The following is an 18,385-nucleotide window of genomic DNA, read 5'->3' on the forward strand; positions in this document are numbered from 1 at the left end:
CGCAAGGTCCCGAGAACGTCGCCTTCTACGTGGGTCATATCTTGTTCCTTGTGGTAATCAAACCACAAGCTTTTTCTCCATACCAGATCAATCTGTTCATATTTTATGTTAAATAATAACGTCTAAAAATATACTGAAAGTCACCCAAAAATGTAGTTATCCAGAGAAAAATGGCTTTCTGCAGCAGGGTAACTCTGCTCCTGCCAAGATGTACCAAACACCACTCAAATGTCAGATTTTTCATCAAGTGTACCGCAGCTTAGTCACCATGACTGACAGCCCATCCTTTCACCCACAGCCTGTCTGCTAGCTGAATGGACATCTCTGGTGTCACTTTCCCAGATGAGAGGATGTCTTTGATATAATATGGATAAAAGTCTGTGTGTGTCCTTTCTGAAAGAGAGTGACTGACTTGATGTGCGTGTCATGTGGCCTCTCTTCCCAGAGAGGGATTCTTTACTACCATGTAAGGAGGGAGCAGAATACTAAATATCAGCAGTCTACGTCACACATCTCACACACAGGGGACTTATCTCCTTGGCAACCGACATGCCAGGGTGTCCTAGGGCTGATCCTAAAGCAGCTGAATTTAAAGGAAATTATTCAATGGGAGCATAATTCACATTTGCCCCTTCTAGTTGCAAGACTTTCGAAATTGCGACTTGGTTAGTTTTGAGGAATTAAAGTCCTCATTTGAATGTTGTGTCACCAAGGTCGTTTTCACACGTAAGTGGTATTCTGAGGTTACGTCTCATTGCTGTTACAGGAGATTTGCTTTAAATCAGTAAAGTCACTGTGGCATAGAGGAAAAGGGTCGAGAGGGATGATAGAGAGGAGAAAAGAGCAGGAGATTTCCATTTCTGGTTTATTTCTGGCTGTACCCTGCAGCTCCCACCCTGCCTGCCCTCTGCCTGCTTGGCTGGTGGCGGCATGTTAATGATGTCATTCTTTCAAGCCATCTCTTCAGCTGACCTTTTGACCCTGTCAACAGCATGGAAACAGTATTAGGAAAATTTTAGAATATGAAAAGCATGAAGGCATTGCTTTAGGAGGCAATTTTCTCTCATTTATGGTACAAAATGGGAATAGTTTTTAGGGTAAATAATAGACCTGAAACCTGAAAAAGTTATACTCTTATTAAATGTATGCTTCATCTTTCATTTTAAATTCTTAAATTTGATCAATAAATTCAATTAGAATAATAAGACACTACAAGGGCTGTTACCAATCAAATTAAATCATTTACACTGAAAAAATTACAATACAACTGAATTAAATAATGTTATGAGATTGTTTTTTTTTTTTTTTTTTTTTTTTTTAAATGAATATACAAATAAGAAATGTTGGAAAGAATGATACTTTTAAAAAAGAAACTAAACCGCCAGTAGGTGGCGGCAGGTGACCGTCTTAATGAGTGAGTCATTGAGTCATTCATTTAAACGGCTGATTCATTCAAGAATGAGGCAGTTGTTTATGAATGAGTCATTGAATCTTTGACTCAACCGATTCATTCAAAATGCTGAATCATTCAGTAAAGACAACATGGCTGAGTGTTTCTGTGAGATGCGCCATGGTTCTGCTGTGATCTTTGTTCGGAACTATTTTCGCTGCTGAAATAGAACAAAAACAGACAATCCAGTGTCTAAAATCTAAGTGATTTAAAAACTCCACATCTAGCATTTTTACCGCAGTATGTTGTTTCGATTTCTCCTCGAGATGCTGCACGAGCCTCAACAGCGCAGCCTTGTTATTACTGTCAGTACATTGTACATTATATTAAGTAAAATTCTCTTTCAGTTGCCCCTTCAAAAAATCCACTTGCGTTAATGTCGAGCCCTGTGTAACTGTTTTCATCTTCTCTCTTCAGCTTATTACATTTTACGAGCTAGTTAGCTCCCTGTCACGTGACAAGTGCCGTGAAAGGGAGTGATTGATGGCTAATATTAAAAAACCTAAAGTCTACTTTAAACTTAAGAATTTAAATATTAAGTTTAATTGGTTATGTGATAGAACGGTGGACCGGTTACTGTATTCGAGTAATTAGTGAACATTTTGTAGAGAAATGAAAACAGAAACAATTATTTGCACTCGCACAAATATATAAAACATAGCTAAATATTAATATTAATGGCTAAATATTCATAATTTCATTATAATGAATTATATTTAAATTAAACAATTATGTTATGTTACAAAACCGACATACATTAATCATAATAAAACACCAAGTGTTTTGAAGTTAAATCAGCCTTTCACTATATGCGGTTAATAAACTGCATATGCCGTGCAGATGTTCAGATGATAACCACTTATTTGGAACAGATAGAAGTAGGTCCTTAAAGGGTACAAAGAGCCACATCACTGAGTGTGTGATATAAGATGCCTTGTACAGCAGGGCTGAAAGCCTCTCTGTCCTGCATTAGGAGAGCAATGTGTCTGTATGGAGGATATGCTGGCACTGCTGGAAGACTGAGTGCCAGATCCCTCGCAGGCAGAACCGAGCCACCGAGATTGCATGCCAGGATCGCTGCAAGACTGTCCAGCTTCTCTGAAGTTATATTGAGCCCGAAACTCACACTAGAATTGCCAAATCTCACTATTCATATGAACTCGTTATAGATTATTAGATATTTAATCATAAAATACAGAAAAATGCATTTTCAGTTTATCATAAACAGTGTTTGTACCAAGTTCGGAAATCCAGAAAAAACAGATGCTGTTGTTGTGCACCACCTGACACCATGGTCTCGTCTGTGGCTTGTCATGTGCTACCTAGCATGCCCTTTATATTTCTACAGTATACTGAGACCCAGAGCTAGGGTGACCAGACGGCCTCATTTTGCTGGAGCTGTCTGTGGAAACATTTTGTACTGTGCTTTTAAAACAAGTGAAAAAAATTATATAAATATAGCAATAAAGGCTGAGCCTAGGATATTGCCTCCATCATGTGGTGTTTGTTTTGACCAGTGGAGGGAGTCGCTCACTATAGCAGCTTCAAGTCGCTACTTGTACTAGTTTTGCCATTGAAAACTAGATCATTCTATAGTTAAATTCAGCTTTTAGCTGTTTTGCATACTGGTGCATAATAAGGACACAGCATACTATTTATATTTGTGAAAAGGCCCTATTTATTGCTTAGCAGTTTCAGTTTCTATTTAGTTTGTCTCTTTAGATCCTTGCAATAATTATTTAGATCTGGATTTTTCAAACTGCACCAAGGTCCAGTTCACAAGGAGTGGAAACATTCTGAGAATAAAATAATTATAAATAATTTAAAATTGACCATTATAACCATTTTAGTCTTCTTTCTAAACATTGGTCGAAAATCAGCAAGGATGCATTAAATTGCTCAAACGTGGCAGTAAAGACATTTACAATGTTAGGAAGGAATTCTATCTCAAATAAATGCTGTTCAGTTGAACTTTCTATTCATCAAATAATAAAAAAAAAAAGTTTCCTCAAAAATATGTTTTCAACATTGATAACAATAATAATAACAACACAAATTTGTACACCAAATCAGCATAATTTCTGAAGTATCATGTGAAACTGAAGACTGGAGTAATTTCAGCTTTGTCTTCACAGGAATAAATTGCACTTTAAAATATATTTAAATAGAAAACAGTCATTTTAAATTGTAATAATATTTTGCCTTTGTGATTATAAGAGACTTATAAAAGACACAAACATACATGCATGTACATATATGTATATGTATATATACAGTCAAACCAAAATGTATCATTCATTAATACAGTTTATGCACTATAGTTTAAAAAATGGTAATAAAATATGACAAGATCTCAGAGTTAAACTCTGTCAGAAAAAAATAATCTTAATTATGTCAGATATCACTCAAGCAAAAGGTCTATGTCTGAATAATGTTTGGTCCCAAATTTTTATAAATTTTACTGGTAGTCCACTGTATGAATAATTTTTGGTTATAATATTTACTTTATTTTGCTATCCTCACTTAAATAAATGAACTATAGTGTCCGGCACCCACTAGTAAAAATATATCAAAAATGTCTGAATAATTTTTGGTTTGACTGTGTGTGTGTATATATATATATATATATATATATATATATATATATATATATATATATATATATATATATATATATATATATATATATATATATATATATATACAGCTATGGAAAAAATTAAGAGACCACTTAACATTGATTTCTGAACTTGGAATGGTCTCTTAATTTTTTCCATAGCTGTATATATTTACTGTATATAGCTAGCTGCCTTCATATTTCAGAAAAGAGGTCCCTGGCAAAAGAATTATGATAATTTGGGGTCCGTGGCTTAAAAAAAAGTTTAAAAATCCCCTGATTTAGATGATGTACATTTTATCATTTTTATTTAGTTTGATTAAATAGCAATTCACGTTCATCACAGTACTACATTTACCATCACCTCAGTTCTAGAGCAGCTAGACGTGTCTTCTCAAGCAGTTTATTTAAGTGTTCCCATGTTCCTGCACAGCTGACAGCAGAGGATGTGGTGTCAAGATATCCAGGACAGCCCAATGTGAAATGACACAACACAGGTGGACAGATAAAAAACAGTGGGTGAGTGCATTTCTAATGGAGCATATACAGATCTAAACGGTTTCAACATGTAGCTGGTTAGCATCTATCTGCTATGTAATCTTACTCTTCGGGAAGCAGGACACAGTTTGCCGGTGCTAATTACATGCCTGTTTGCTAACATCTAATTCAGAGAGACAGCAAGGGAGAAAGAAATGGAGAGACAGAAGGAGAGAGAGAGTTTGGGATGGTGGAGTGAGAGCAGCTAAATGTAAATAGAACTAAAAGTGAATAATGACATGTCATGGGGCACTCACACCGCTCATGGGCAAAAAACCTCAAATCCCAGAACTAAAAGGACTGCAACAGAGACAAATTTGATTAGCCAAGTGAAGCGGAGACGCCATGGGAGTGGATGTGTGTGTGGGTACATGTGTGTAGGTCAGGTTGTGCTATCTTTGTGTGTGTGTGCTGCTATAGTATGACAGAGCTGAGGAAGGTGAGGTGCAGTAGCCGTCATTGTCAGCAGTTGTAGCATTTAGTGTATTATTATCTGTTAAACGTGGCATGATTCAATGTTTTGACGTTACAAGCTCAGCTCAATTACTATAATTATTTAGAACTAAACTTTTACATTTCCTGATGAAAATGTAAGTGTTGTTTGCCTGAGCAGAACTCACGACCACGATGCTGGAGTGTTGTGGGTGGCTGCCAAAAGTGTTCAGAGTGGTTTTTAGTGTGTTGCTATGTGGTTGCTAGGTGGTTGCATACTGGCCCAAATGAAAAGAGCCCACCACCAAACTCTTTACTGAAAAAACTACTTAATCCAGCCTAAGTTGGTTTGCGGATATCCTGGTCTGTTGGCTGGTTTTACAAGAAATGTAAGCACTCTTCAGCTAATAAGGTTGGAAGACTACGCTTGCCGGTCAGCTAAACCAGTTGAACACCAGCTTGGCTAGGTTGAGAGACCAGCTAAGAGCAGAGAAAAAATGAAATGTATTGCAATAACCGGCAGTGCATGTATATTTATTTAATTAAATCACAGCCTTCGTGATTTGAGTATCGCAGTAAGCCATGTTGCAATAGAGTGCAACAGTCGGGTTCCGGAAGTAAAAACTCCATTCATTTTCTTCATAGGAAATTACTTATAAACCTTTAAAGGTGCCCTAGATTATGTTTTTAAAAGATGTAATATAAGTCTAAGGTGTCCCCTGAATGTGTCTGTGAAGTTTCAGCTCAAAATACCCCATAGATTTTTTTTATTAATTTTTTTAACTGCCTATTTTGGGGCATCATTATAAACGCGCCGATTTTATGCTGCGGCCCCTTTAAATCCCGTGCTCTCCGCCCACAGAGCTCACGCTTGCCTTAAACTGTGCCTTAAAGTTTACACAGCTAATATAACCCTCAAAATGGATCTTTACAAAGTGTTCGTCATGCATGCGGCATGCATGCGTCGGATTATGTGAGTATTGTATACTGTTATATTGTTTACTTCTGATTTTGAATGAGTTTGATAGTGCTCCGTGGCTAACGGGTAATGCTACTCTGTTGGAGAGATTTATAAAGAATGAAGTTGTGTTTATGAATTATACAGACTGCAAGTGTTTAAAAATGAAAATAGCGACGGCTCTCTTGTCTCCGTGAATACAGTAATAACCGATGGTAACTTTAACCACATTTAACAGTACATTAGCAGCATGCTAATGAAACATTTAGAAAGACAGTTTACAAATATCACTAAAAATATCATGTTATCATGGATCATGTCAGTTATTATTGCTCCATCTGCCATTTTTCGCTATTGTTCTTGCTTGCTTACCTAGTCTGATGATTTGGTTGTGCACATCCAGACGTTAATACTGGCTGCCCTTGTCTAATGCCTTTTATAATGTTGGGAACATGGGCTGGCATATGCAAATATTGGGGGCTTACACCCCGACTGTTACGTAACAGTCTGTGTTATGTTGAGATTCACCTGTTCTTCGGAGGTCTTTTAAACAAATGAGATTTATATAAGAAGGAGGAAACAATGGAGTTTGAGACTCACTGTATGTCATTTCCATGTACTGAACTCTTGTTATGCCAAGATAAATTCAATTTTTCATTCGAGGGCACCTTTAAACCTACTGTGAGCTATGAGGTTGTTAATCCATGGTATTTGCAGCCATCATTATTTCAGGTTATTTTAAATGTTTGTGTATTTTTGCAATATACTTAATATATTGTTTTTATATATTTAAAGAATTAGTACACTTTGAACACAATCAGAGTTATATTAATAAATATCCTGATGCGTCCAAGCTTTATAATGGCAGTGAGCGATAAAAACGAGTGTAAGCTGAAGAAAGTGCCTCCATCCATCATAAACATACTCCACACGTGACGGCAGTTGCGCTTTTTTCGTAAGTTGAATACACAAGGCATAGGTGGTACACTGTTAGCCCGGATAAGTTGAATTTACTTTAAAAATTTGAGGAAACTGGTTGCCCTAAAAAAATTAAGTAATGTTAACTTAATAATTCAAGTTCATTTAACTTAAAATGTTTTGTAATATTAATTTCCTTGTAGTTATTACACCTAGTATATTTAAGTTCAATGTACTAAGCAAGTTAACTTGCCACCAATCAAAATTCATCCATGCCTCCCATCATGCATTGCTGCATGAATAAATTATGAGCTGAATTGTCTTTGTAATTTTCTTTATTCTCACTATTTAAATTTTGCTGTTTTTCTGTGACTTTTTAGACTTCTTTTCTAATATTCAGAGTTGATCTGTTTATCAGAATATGTTGCTTGTCACCGTTGTTGAGATTCATACGCTGATCCTTGATGTCTGCATGTGCCTAAAATATATATACTTTTTTTTTTGTGATAAGGACAACTTTAAAAAAAAAAATGTTTTGTAAAAGTTGATCTTCCGCTGTAGAATCACAGTGCTGCTGTAATCAATAATGTAAATCTAACTTCTATTTATTAATATAACTCTGATTGTGTTCATCAGAAAGAAGGTCATATACACATAGGATGGCTTGAGGGTGAGTAAATCTTGGAGTAGCTTTCATTTCAAAGTGAACTAATCCTTTAATCAACATTTGTTAATGAGTAGTTTTGTTCCTCCAGTTTGAATTTCGCAATGCTTTGTGGGATTGTAGTTGTTTCCCTCACTAAATCCGTTAAGTACAAAGTCTTGTACCTTTGTTTTTTTGTGCGATTTTCAAATACTTTTTTGCTTCAAATCAAAGTTTGTATTGTTATGATTCACCTCATAGCTGATTGTCTTGGTTCGTGGTTTATAACTCTTTTTAAAATCCCTATGTAAAAGATTAATGGAAATAAATACTGAAAAAGGGGCGGACACTGTTGCACTCTATATCAATTTTATTTGTATATGTATTGTGTAGCCCTAAATAACTGTGATGATTTCTGCAGCAAAACTTACTTCCGCAATGGAAGGGGTTGTGTGTTGCTGAGGTGTTCTCTGTGGTTGCTATGCAGTTGCTAGGGTGTTTTGGCCATGGGTGCATGCTAGGATGCACTGGGCAGTTGCTAAGATGTTGCTATGTGGTTGCTAAGGTGTTCTGTGTGGTTACTAGAGTGTTCTGGGTGGTTGCTAGGGTGTTGCTAGGATGTTCTGGGTGGCTGTAGGAGCTTTCTGGATAGTTGCTGCTTTAGCAATAAACTTATCTTTTCAGGCACATCCCAGTATTGACTTGAAAACTTGTTAAACATGTCACAGTTGTTTAACCTTATGTCACATATAATGTCCTTCTCAGCAAAACAGAAATCGCTGCTAGAGCCACTACCTCAGTTACTACCTCCGGGACACACAGTGCTGACGAGGTTAAGCCCCGGACCAGTGTGGGTTTACTGCAGTGATTCATGGGAAATGTGCACTCGTGGCGACACCTGTCTGCTCGGCTGCTGTCACATGCTCCCGTCACTCTCACTGCTGTCTCCTCTGTTGCACCGCATTAAGGCGGCCATCACTTGTTAACTCTAAGGCTTTCCATACCTTAAACGACCGTCTCGAAAATCCTCTGAATCCAAAGGTGTCTGTTTCCCCATTTCACGCTCTGTCGCTTCAGCTTTTAGCCGCATGGCTATTAACAGGAACAAGTCTGTATTTCATGACCTTTTATCTTTAACTATATGAAATAAAACTGCTGAAATTACTGCAATCAGAATGAAGTATAATATACTATTTATCCTCTGTGGATGACATTTAATAGAGGGGAGGAGAACCTTTATGCCCTTTGGCCTTGATGGAAAATGAGCTGCTCTGAATCTATCACTTTCTGCTGGCAAGGCTAATGGCAGACTAATTGGGCTCTATAGGTAGAGAAAGTGCTGGAGTCATGTATGACAGTGCAGCATTAAATATGTGGTTGTGATGGTAGGACGTCTTGACACTAAGAATATGATGCTTTATATATTCATTTCAGATGCACAACGCCCTTCAGACATCTTCCAGCAGACAAATCCATTAATTTCACCGGGAATGACTTGTCACAGGGATGTAGAAGAAAAATTCTAGGTGTTTATTAAAAATGATGCTCAGTCGTGCGATCATAAATGTAAATTTTTTTTAATTTTTTTTTTTTTTATTGAAATAAAGCTGCAATAAAATAAAATATAAATATTAGATAAAAACTTAGAAGTGTTGTCTTGACTACTAACTAAAATAAAATAGTTGAGTTAAATTGAAGTACTAAAATTACTAAAACTTAAAAAAAAATAAAGGAAAGCTAAAAAGAAATGATACAAGCTAATGATAAAATTATATGTAATATTAAAATAATAACTGAAAATTAAAGGATATTATGCATTTTATCCTTAAAAAGATCCATAAGAGCTTTCTTTGTTGTGAAAAAATATTTTTAAGATACAGTAATTATTAGATATTAGTTTAGTTGTAAGTACATCGTTCTAACCACAAAATAATATTTCTAAATATTATAATGCATTAAAATGAATACAATTTTACAATATAATAATAATAATAATATCATAAATATTATTATAATATAAATAATAGAATATCTGTTTAATAAATATAGTATTTTATTTATATTATATTTGTTTCTAAATAATATTTATTACATTTCACAGGCATAATGATAAAACAATTCCGATTCTGTCCACTAGAGGGCCAGTGCCACCCATAACACCATCCAAATTACTCCAGTGCTTGTTAACATTCTCGAAAAGGTTGAGGCTTAAACAGTCAAACTTGCTTGTTTTCACACAGTGCTGTTATTTTAAAATACTGACTGTAGCATGAAATAAATGTGGCCTTAAGAGCCCTCTTTACGAAGCAAAATACAGTGGCACCGAAGAACTTGACATCTGCTGAAGCTGAGAAAAACACAGAGCTCACTTTGATAGCCCTGTCATCATTTGGCTGTCACGCTCATATAAACGCCTCCTGTAATAGCACGGGTGTGAAGGATGCTGAGACGCGGCTCGAGCAATACGACGCTCATGCCGTTGACTAGCAAACAGCCAGACGGAGGGATGAGGACGCTCAGGGGACGGGCGACGGGGCAGGTGGCAAACAACGTGATGAGGGAATGAGAAACTAAATGGATGTCACCTCTAGCTTGCCCTGTTTGTTTTATCTATTTTTTTCTTTTACTTTTTATCTCGAGGCGGATTGTGTCATTCTCGCCTCACGGTGTTCCTGTGGTGGAGGGAGGCGAGTGATTTGCACCCATTCCCCCTGCTGAGAGGTGACACAGATAAAGAGAGTGAGACAGTACGTTCCAACCGTAAGGCAATCGATGTGGTACCCTCACAATCCATACTTTTAATTTGCTCTCAGTACGACCCCAGAACAAAACTTCGCTTTGCATTGCCGCAGATCTGCTTGAGCTTAAAAAGACTTACAATCAACAAAATGCATGCATTAGCTTCAGACAAAGCCAATTTAGAAACTAGTGTTGAAGGGATAGTTCAGCCAAAAATGAAAATTCTGTCATTTACTCACACTCATGTCGTTCTAAACTTTTTGTATGATGTGGAATGAGAAGCTAATAAAAATACTACTGGTTGCTAAAATTCTAATGGCGACTGAAACTTTCAAGCTTCAAAAAGCACCATTAAAGGTGCCCTAGATTATGTTTTTAAAGATGTAATATAAGTCTAAGGTGTCCCCTGAATGTGTCTGTGAAGTTTCAGCTCAAAATACCCCATAGATTTTTTATTTTTTTTTTTTTTTAACTGCCTATTTTCATTATAAACGCGCCGATTTATGCTGTGGCCCCTTTAAATCCCGTGCTCTCCGCCCACAGAGCTCACGCTTGCCTTAAAAAGTGCCTTAACAAAGTTTACACAGCTAATATAACCCTCAAATTGGGACTTTACAGTGTTCGTCATGCATGCGACATGCATGCGTCGGATTATGTGAGTATTGTATACTGTTATGTTGTTTACATTGATTCTGAATGAGTTTGAGGCTATGCTGCGTGGCTAAATCTAACATTACACACTGTTGGAGAGATTTATAAAGAATGAAGTTGTGTTTATGAATTATACAGACTGCAAGTGTTTAAAAATGAAAATAGCGACAGTCTTGTCTCCGTGAATACAGTGAGAAACGATGGTAATTTTAACCACATTTAACAGTACATTAGCAACATGCTAACGAAACATTTAGAAAGACAATTTACAATATCACTAAAAATATCATGATATCATGAATCATGTCAGTTATTATTGCTCCATCTGCCATTTTTCGCTGTTGTTCTTGCTTGCTTACCTAGTTTGTTGATTCAGCTCTGCACATCCAGACGTTCTGCCCTTGTCTAATGCCTTTCATAATGATAATGTTGGGAACATGGGCTGGCATATGCAAATATTGGGGGCGTACACCCCGACTGTTACATAACAGTCTGTGTTATGTTGAGATTCGCCTGTTCTTCGGAGGTCTTTTAAACAAATGAGATTTATATAAGAAGGAGGAAACAATGGAGTTTGAGACTCACTGTATGTCATTTCCATGTACTGAACTCTTGTTATTTAACTATGCCAAGATAAATTAAATTTTTCACTCAAGGGCACCTTTAAAGTATCACAAAATAGTCTAAACCAGTCATTTGAAGCTGTGTGATTTTTGAACAAATCAGTTGATCCTGTTCACAAAATTGGTCTGAATAATTTGTTTACAAATTTGGTTTTCAAGTTAAACTCTCTGACTTACTGATCTGGTCACATGTGTTAAATGTGAAAATTCTGTCATTATTTATTCACCCTCAAGTTGTTCCAAACCTGTATAAATTTCTTTGTTCTGCTGTACACAAAGTTATTTGGAATAATGTTTGTAACCAAGCAGATCTGGCTCCCCATTGACTACCTTAGTAGGAAAAAATACTATAGTAGTCAATGGGGGCCGAGATCTGCATTTTAAAAAACGGCTGCGTTCTGACCAAGTGTGCCGCACAAGTCCTGAAAAGTGAAGCCAAAGCGTCTCTATCGCCCCCGGGTGGTTGGTCCCAGTATAGGTGATAAACCCCACCCTCTCCATGTAATCTTATGGACGCAAGACAAATTAAACAATTAAATTACACTTCATATAATTTTTTTCCAAAGATGGTTTCTGTCATTTTATGTCGCTTTTATCTTGTTGATGTAAGTTCAAGTGTTCGTTTTTAAAATAAGTTGATGCTATAAAAACGGGGGTGTGACATCATGATTGACAGCTGTAATTGACAGCTTCTCTGAGCGAAGTAGTCACTGAGGCACCAACTGACTTTTTTGGGGATTTTCAGGAGGAGATTGGAGCTTTAAATTTAACTTCTACATTTCCATTTATTTCACACCGATACAATGAGTTGATCTTCAGTAAACTGTACTGAACTATTCTGCGGGAGTGTGCGGGAGCTATTCTCCACTTCATGCTCCCTACTGCACAGAATCGGGTCCCGAGTTCACTACTGCGCAAACTCAGGTCCCAAATCAACACAAGATGTCAGTGCCATATTGGGACATTGGTGGCTTCAGTTTTCTACAATGGAAGAGAATGGAGGTGCGTCGTCCATATTTTCTTACAGTCTGTGGTTCTGGCGTAGAACACGGAAGTGCTGAACTGCATTCACTACGTCAACTGTGTGTGACAACAGTTCAAATTGTTTAAAAAAAGTCACACACAAAAAGTATTCTCGTTGCCTCATAACATTTAGGTTGAACCTCTGTAGCCACATTGACTATTTTAACGATGTCTTTAATACCTTTCTGGACCTCAGAAAGGTATTAAATGCAATGACGTTGCTGCTTATGTGTGCTTCAGAAACCCTTGGATTTCATCAAAAATATCTTAATTTGTGTTCCGCAGATGAACGAAGGTCTTAAGCGTTTGGGACAAGATGAAGGTGAGTACTTAATGACAAAAATTTCATTTTTGGGCGAACTAACCCTTAGGTAGTTTTATGTATTTTTTTATATACTTTTATATACTTAAGCCTCAGTACTAACTGCATGGAAAATAAACGAATAGTACATTTCTCATTTTGTGCTCCACAGAAGTCATACTGATTTGGAACGGCATTATGACACAGTTGTCATTTTTGGGTGCACTATTCCTTTAAGAAGGCAACTCACTGACAATTCTACTAAAAGTCAGTGCAAGAACATCTGTTCTGAAGCATTTTATCAGGAATTGTTTTCTCATTGCATCTGCTTCTGTCTGAGCTCATTTGCACAATGCACTGCTGACCTTGAGACTAAGCTCTTCTGAGAGCGTTCAAGAATAAGAAATTCTTTTAGGTATATCCCACTTGATGTGATATTGGAACGCCAGCTTAAGGTCATTAGGTTATTGCTGTTTTGTATCCACAGTGAGTACACAGAGAACTTTAATAGATTGCCAGAAGATAGAAGAGATTGTATTTCTGAAGCTCGATGCATTAGACTCAGTACATCTTGTGTGGCAGTTGTGTTAGTTATGGGTTCTTATTCACATGAAAATGTCAAAAGTATTTTTAGAAGCTCTCACTTTTTGCTGGGTAATATATCTCTTGTTTATAGTCTGTAACTGAAGAGTTATGTAACACACGTATTAAGGAGGCAAACTTCTGTGAATCAACATTATCACGGCTCAGGATCAGATGTGTCTGCTTCCGTCACCTGCTCTTCTCCGCGATAACACATTCATCCCTGATATCTAACCGCAATCCCGACTTGGCGTAAACTTGGCTTCCTTTGACTCTGCCCACAGCTTTAGTCTCGACAGCTGCCCGAGCGTTTTGAATGTCCACCACATTCCGAGATCGGCTCAAAGGGAGGTGACATTTCAAGTATTTCCAAAGCCTCTGTTTCCCTCCTCTGGGAAAACGTTGCCCTTTTGCTCTGTTCCAGGACCAGCTAGCTCTGTCCAGATGCTTATCGTTAACAATTGTGAGATAACCATTAAAGCTGCTCTTGCAACAGAATAAAAGGGCAACATCCGCCAACACCTGTTGTTTCTATGTTATCCACCACCCCCCGGCCCATCCTGCACTGGACATCCGCCTCCACGGGCCACTAGCACCCTGCCGAGCCAAACAACATGCTGCACTTGACATTCATTACTTATTGATGCGCAGGGCTTTAATTGCATCTGGGGAGCTTTCAGCCTGCTTCCTCCCAGTAGCTGGCCCTCCCATACCGACCCAAACCAGCTCATTCATCGTCTCATGCTGGGCAGTGCTGGTTGACTTGCCCTTTAGCAATGCATGAACAAGGGTCTGCTGAGTTAGTGGTTCATTTCCTATGAATATTTCTCATCAAATAAATAAAGACACTTAAAGAGTTCACACTGTAAAGATAATTTTGTGGCTTGGTAATTCTTGGAATGAGGAATGAATTATGTATTTATTAATTTCTAACTTCTGCAAGTTAATTTATTTCAAGTCAGATTACTTAATCTAGATCATTAGATCAATTGGCATATTTAGAATGACAATCTCACTTCTCAGGTAAAAAGAACAATAAATACTTGTATGTTATTGTGGTCACTAACCTTATTTTTATTCATAATAAAAGCTGTAACATCAAGCTGTAACACATGACTTTCCTATGAAATTTTTAGACAGTTAACCATTTTAATAGTCAAGCTATTCAGTTGCATTAGCAGCGTCTGGTGCTAAATCCACCCACAAAGCGTAGCACCTCAATTCCAGAGCCAAAACATATGGGAGGCAAGAAATGAAAGCTCTAGCGTAAGTTCTGCCAGGAAGACTCAATGTTACGTCACCAATTAGTTTAGAGCTAACCAATCATTATCTTGCACTTGGAGTATAAAAAATTGCTTGACACATGTTTGAGTCCGCAGATGCTGACGCAAACCTTCACCTCCATCCTCCCAACCACCACCAGGATGGTCCCCGTCCATACCTCCCAGGGGGTTGGCTACGCCCCTGCCTTCATCTTCAGGCAGGAAATGCAGAGTCCGCAACCCTTTAGGATCTGAGCTACGGACGGGGCCTACGCCAAAGAACTTTCTTACAACATTTTGCTTGCTGATTGTCACGTTATCTTACCTCCCCGAGTCTTTCTGGTAGAACTGCTTATTGTAGGCTGCAGGTAATATTTCATGACGTATCATTGCCTTGTGAGAACAGAGCCATGGAACAAAGAACAAACCAAGAAGTGTCCTGCCTTTAGTTTACTGTTACAAAAAAGAAAGAAAGATACGAACGACTAAATAAAATAAAAGTGCAAACATTCCTGATTTGTATGATGGACAAACAATCAAGCTCAATCGATCTAAGAGGTCAGGGTTGGTTTATAGTTCTCAGAGGCCACATTTACAACTGTCTGCACACCTGAGCAGACTGGCAATTCTTTAATATAGAGCAAACTGTGTCAGACAAAATAAATATTTCTGTTGCAGCCTTGGATTAAAGAAAAAAAGGTACATTGATTTTCTTTGTACTCTATGGCCCTGTTTACATCTGGTGTTAGGATGCGTTTTCGTCAATCCGATCACAAGTGGACAACACTAAATACAGGTGTAAACAGTGTCTAAACATTTTGAGCTTATCCACTTTCGACCACTTCCAGAGGCAGTCGAAAACGCATTCTTCAAGATTACTTTCATATTGTAGATCAGGGGTCGGCAATTAAGTTTGGCATCGGGCCAAAAAAAGAATATTTTCACCACTAGATGGTGGGCCAGAACATAGTCAAATGATCATTTTAATTAATTAATGCAACTAGAATTGCCTGTGACAGACTGTTCCAGTGTCTTTTGTAACTGGTAGTGAGCTGTTACTCTGTGTTAAATCCTGTAGTAGGACAGTCATTAACAAAAACCCACAGTTGTGTGGCGGTGTCCGGGTTTTACACTGGAAAAATTAATAAAGCGGAGTAGTGACCTGGCAAGTATCTTCATTTACCAACTTGCAAAACAGACCGCCTTGCTTAAACACACATATGTGGCAGATGCGTAATGGATAAACATAACTAAAGAGGACTTGAATAAGCCCATTAATGGCATGTTTAAGTCATGCTCTTAACGAACTATGGTTTATTTCCTCTTTCCATATTGTGAATAATAAATGTGTATAATTTTAATGAAAGACAACTATGCGTTCTTACCTAGTTTTGTGAATGCAAAGCCGATGTGTCTTATCTGCAACGAAGTTGTCGCTGTTTTCAAAGAATATAACTCCGTGTCTACACCGGACGTGAGCGGCGCGATGCGACGTGTCAAAAGATAATAGAACCCATTATAATCAGTGATATTGACTATACACTGGATGCGCTGCGACGCGAGTCATGCGACACAACACATTCCCGACAGTGAACGGATTCCCCATTCTGTTTTTGACATAGTCCAAGTGCTTTGCAACGGTCGGTTTGTCGTGTTCAGTGTAGACAGCTTTTAGCTATTGCGGCGCAACACTATGCGAAAAAAGTAATGTCTGGTATAGACATGGTAGATAATATTAGACGGCACCACAAGACGAAGATCTATTTCAGAACCAGCCGCTATCAAAATAACATGGCTGCTGGCGCGGGCCAGATATTATTGCTGGCGGGCCAGTTTTGGTTTCGCCAACCACTGGTGTAGATGTTCATGTGTTCAAATGCATTCAAACAGCCACAAAAGACCACCTACTCTCCGCCTACTGACCTTGCTGGCTGAAGACCCAAGTTGGGTTTGAAGAAAACGTACCAAGCACAGTGTTCTTTCATCATGCCTGATTTCTAAAATGCACTCACAGCGTTCGGCGTGGCCTTGCAGCTACTCAGCCCGATCTCCTGGCACTGTGTGTCTAGCTATAGTACGAGTTTGCCATGTCTGTTGTTTTGAGTTTCATAGTCATGCTTTTCCACTCTATTGATTTTAATATGTATCTCTGTGTTTCTCTGAATAGTAGAGAAACTTCAGAAGAAAAACTTCTTGCCTACATGCAGACACTGAAGTAGGTGAAGAAATAGAGGAAAGTTTTACTTATTTAACTTTACTTTTGTTGATTTTATGTGGCAAAAATACCAGTTGCAAAAATCAGTAATGAGAAACAGAATTCTTTGATTTATATTCTGACATGGTCTTATTCCATCTAAAGACATTCTTTTTTTATATGGCCTGTCATAAATAAGAGTTTGCTTGTCCCATATAAAGTGTGGTATTTATTCATAGGGAATGGAAAGTCATGATTGCAATCCCCTGTCACAGCCACACATGCCCCCTACATATTTTCCATGGGCATCTAATTAATTGTGCAGTTTTATGGTAATATGGCCTCATTCCAAACATAATTTGAGTGATCCTTCAAAGGCTTCCATTCCTTGGACCGGGTCTGAGGTCTGTGGGGATGGGCCGGGAGGAGACTTAATTTTACACATGCAAAGTTAACTATGGCACTTCAATAGAGAACTTTACCTTCGGGAGCGTGCACCATTATGAAGATATGAGCGATGTTCTAGATACACTTTCACTTTTCTTGTATTGCATAAACTGCTCTGTTTTGATTCTTAGATCCTGCCTGTATTTCCTGGAAGGCACAGAAAATGTTTTATAGGTAACAAAGCTATTGACTGCTGTATAAATTGATATTCTTTCATTTTGCAGACACTTTTAACCAAAGCGAAACCATAAAAATGGAATTTGTGTAAATGTCTCACAAATTTACTGTGAAAAAAGGATCATGTCACTATTTAATGTGAATATCGACTCGAACTGGTCACGTTCACAGAATGTTGAAAAGGAAGGAAGGGAAGTCCATGAAATTCAGCAGTCACTCAAAAGAGAAATGTTGTATGTCCAAAACATAAATAAATGACATCAATTCAATCATTAATTTTGACTGCTTTTATTCCCTGATTAGACATATTTCACTGAAATAAGTTCAATACAGTCAAAACTATTAGGATAACAGTCATCAAAATTGATAAATTAGATCAAAATACACTGCCTGGCCCAAAGAAAAAAAAAGTTCATTATTTACATTAAGAGGTGCATCAATTTTTGGTCAAGATCTTGTATTGACAATGCAAGAGGTGAGCACTCTGTAAAGTCTTCTCCAGCACATCCCAAAGACTTTCAATGAATTTAAGGTCTGGACTCAAAGGTGCCAATTCATGTGTGAAAATGATTCTTGCTCCCTCCCTACCATTCTTTCACAATTTGAGCCTGATGACATTGTCATTTTGGAATATGGCCATGATGTGTCTTCCTACATGGTTGTTTAAGCAATGAAAAGCTACACACTCCATCACCTGTTACCAAACATATAATATGCTACAGTAGAAACATAATAATCACTGCAATAATGATCCAGTCATAGACATTAAGCATTTTCCTATTTAAATCCAAACAGTGACTTTTGTTGTTGTTGTTTTGCTGGGCAGTATAG

General features: G+C 37.6%; 1 long non-coding RNA gene across 1 annotated transcript; it reads left to right on the forward strand.

Moving 5' to 3' along the window:
• Positions 1-4,272: 4,272 nt before the first annotated feature.
• On the forward strand, positions 4,273-18,062 carry LOC125256814. The gene is made up of 3 exons (XR_007182190.1): positions 4,273-4,586; positions 12,877-12,913; positions 13,065-18,062. It is a non-coding gene; the product is annotated as an uncharacterized LOC125256814 (long non-coding RNA).
• The last annotated feature ends 323 nt before the right edge of the window (positions 18,063-18,385 follow it).

The sequence above is a fragment of the Megalobrama amblycephala genome, linkage group LG21 (assembly GCF_018812025.1).
Source record: "Megalobrama amblycephala isolate DHTTF-2021 linkage group LG21, ASM1881202v1, whole genome shotgun sequence".
Taxonomy (NCBI): Eukaryota; Metazoa; Chordata; class Actinopteri; order Cypriniformes; family Xenocyprididae; genus Megalobrama; species Megalobrama amblycephala.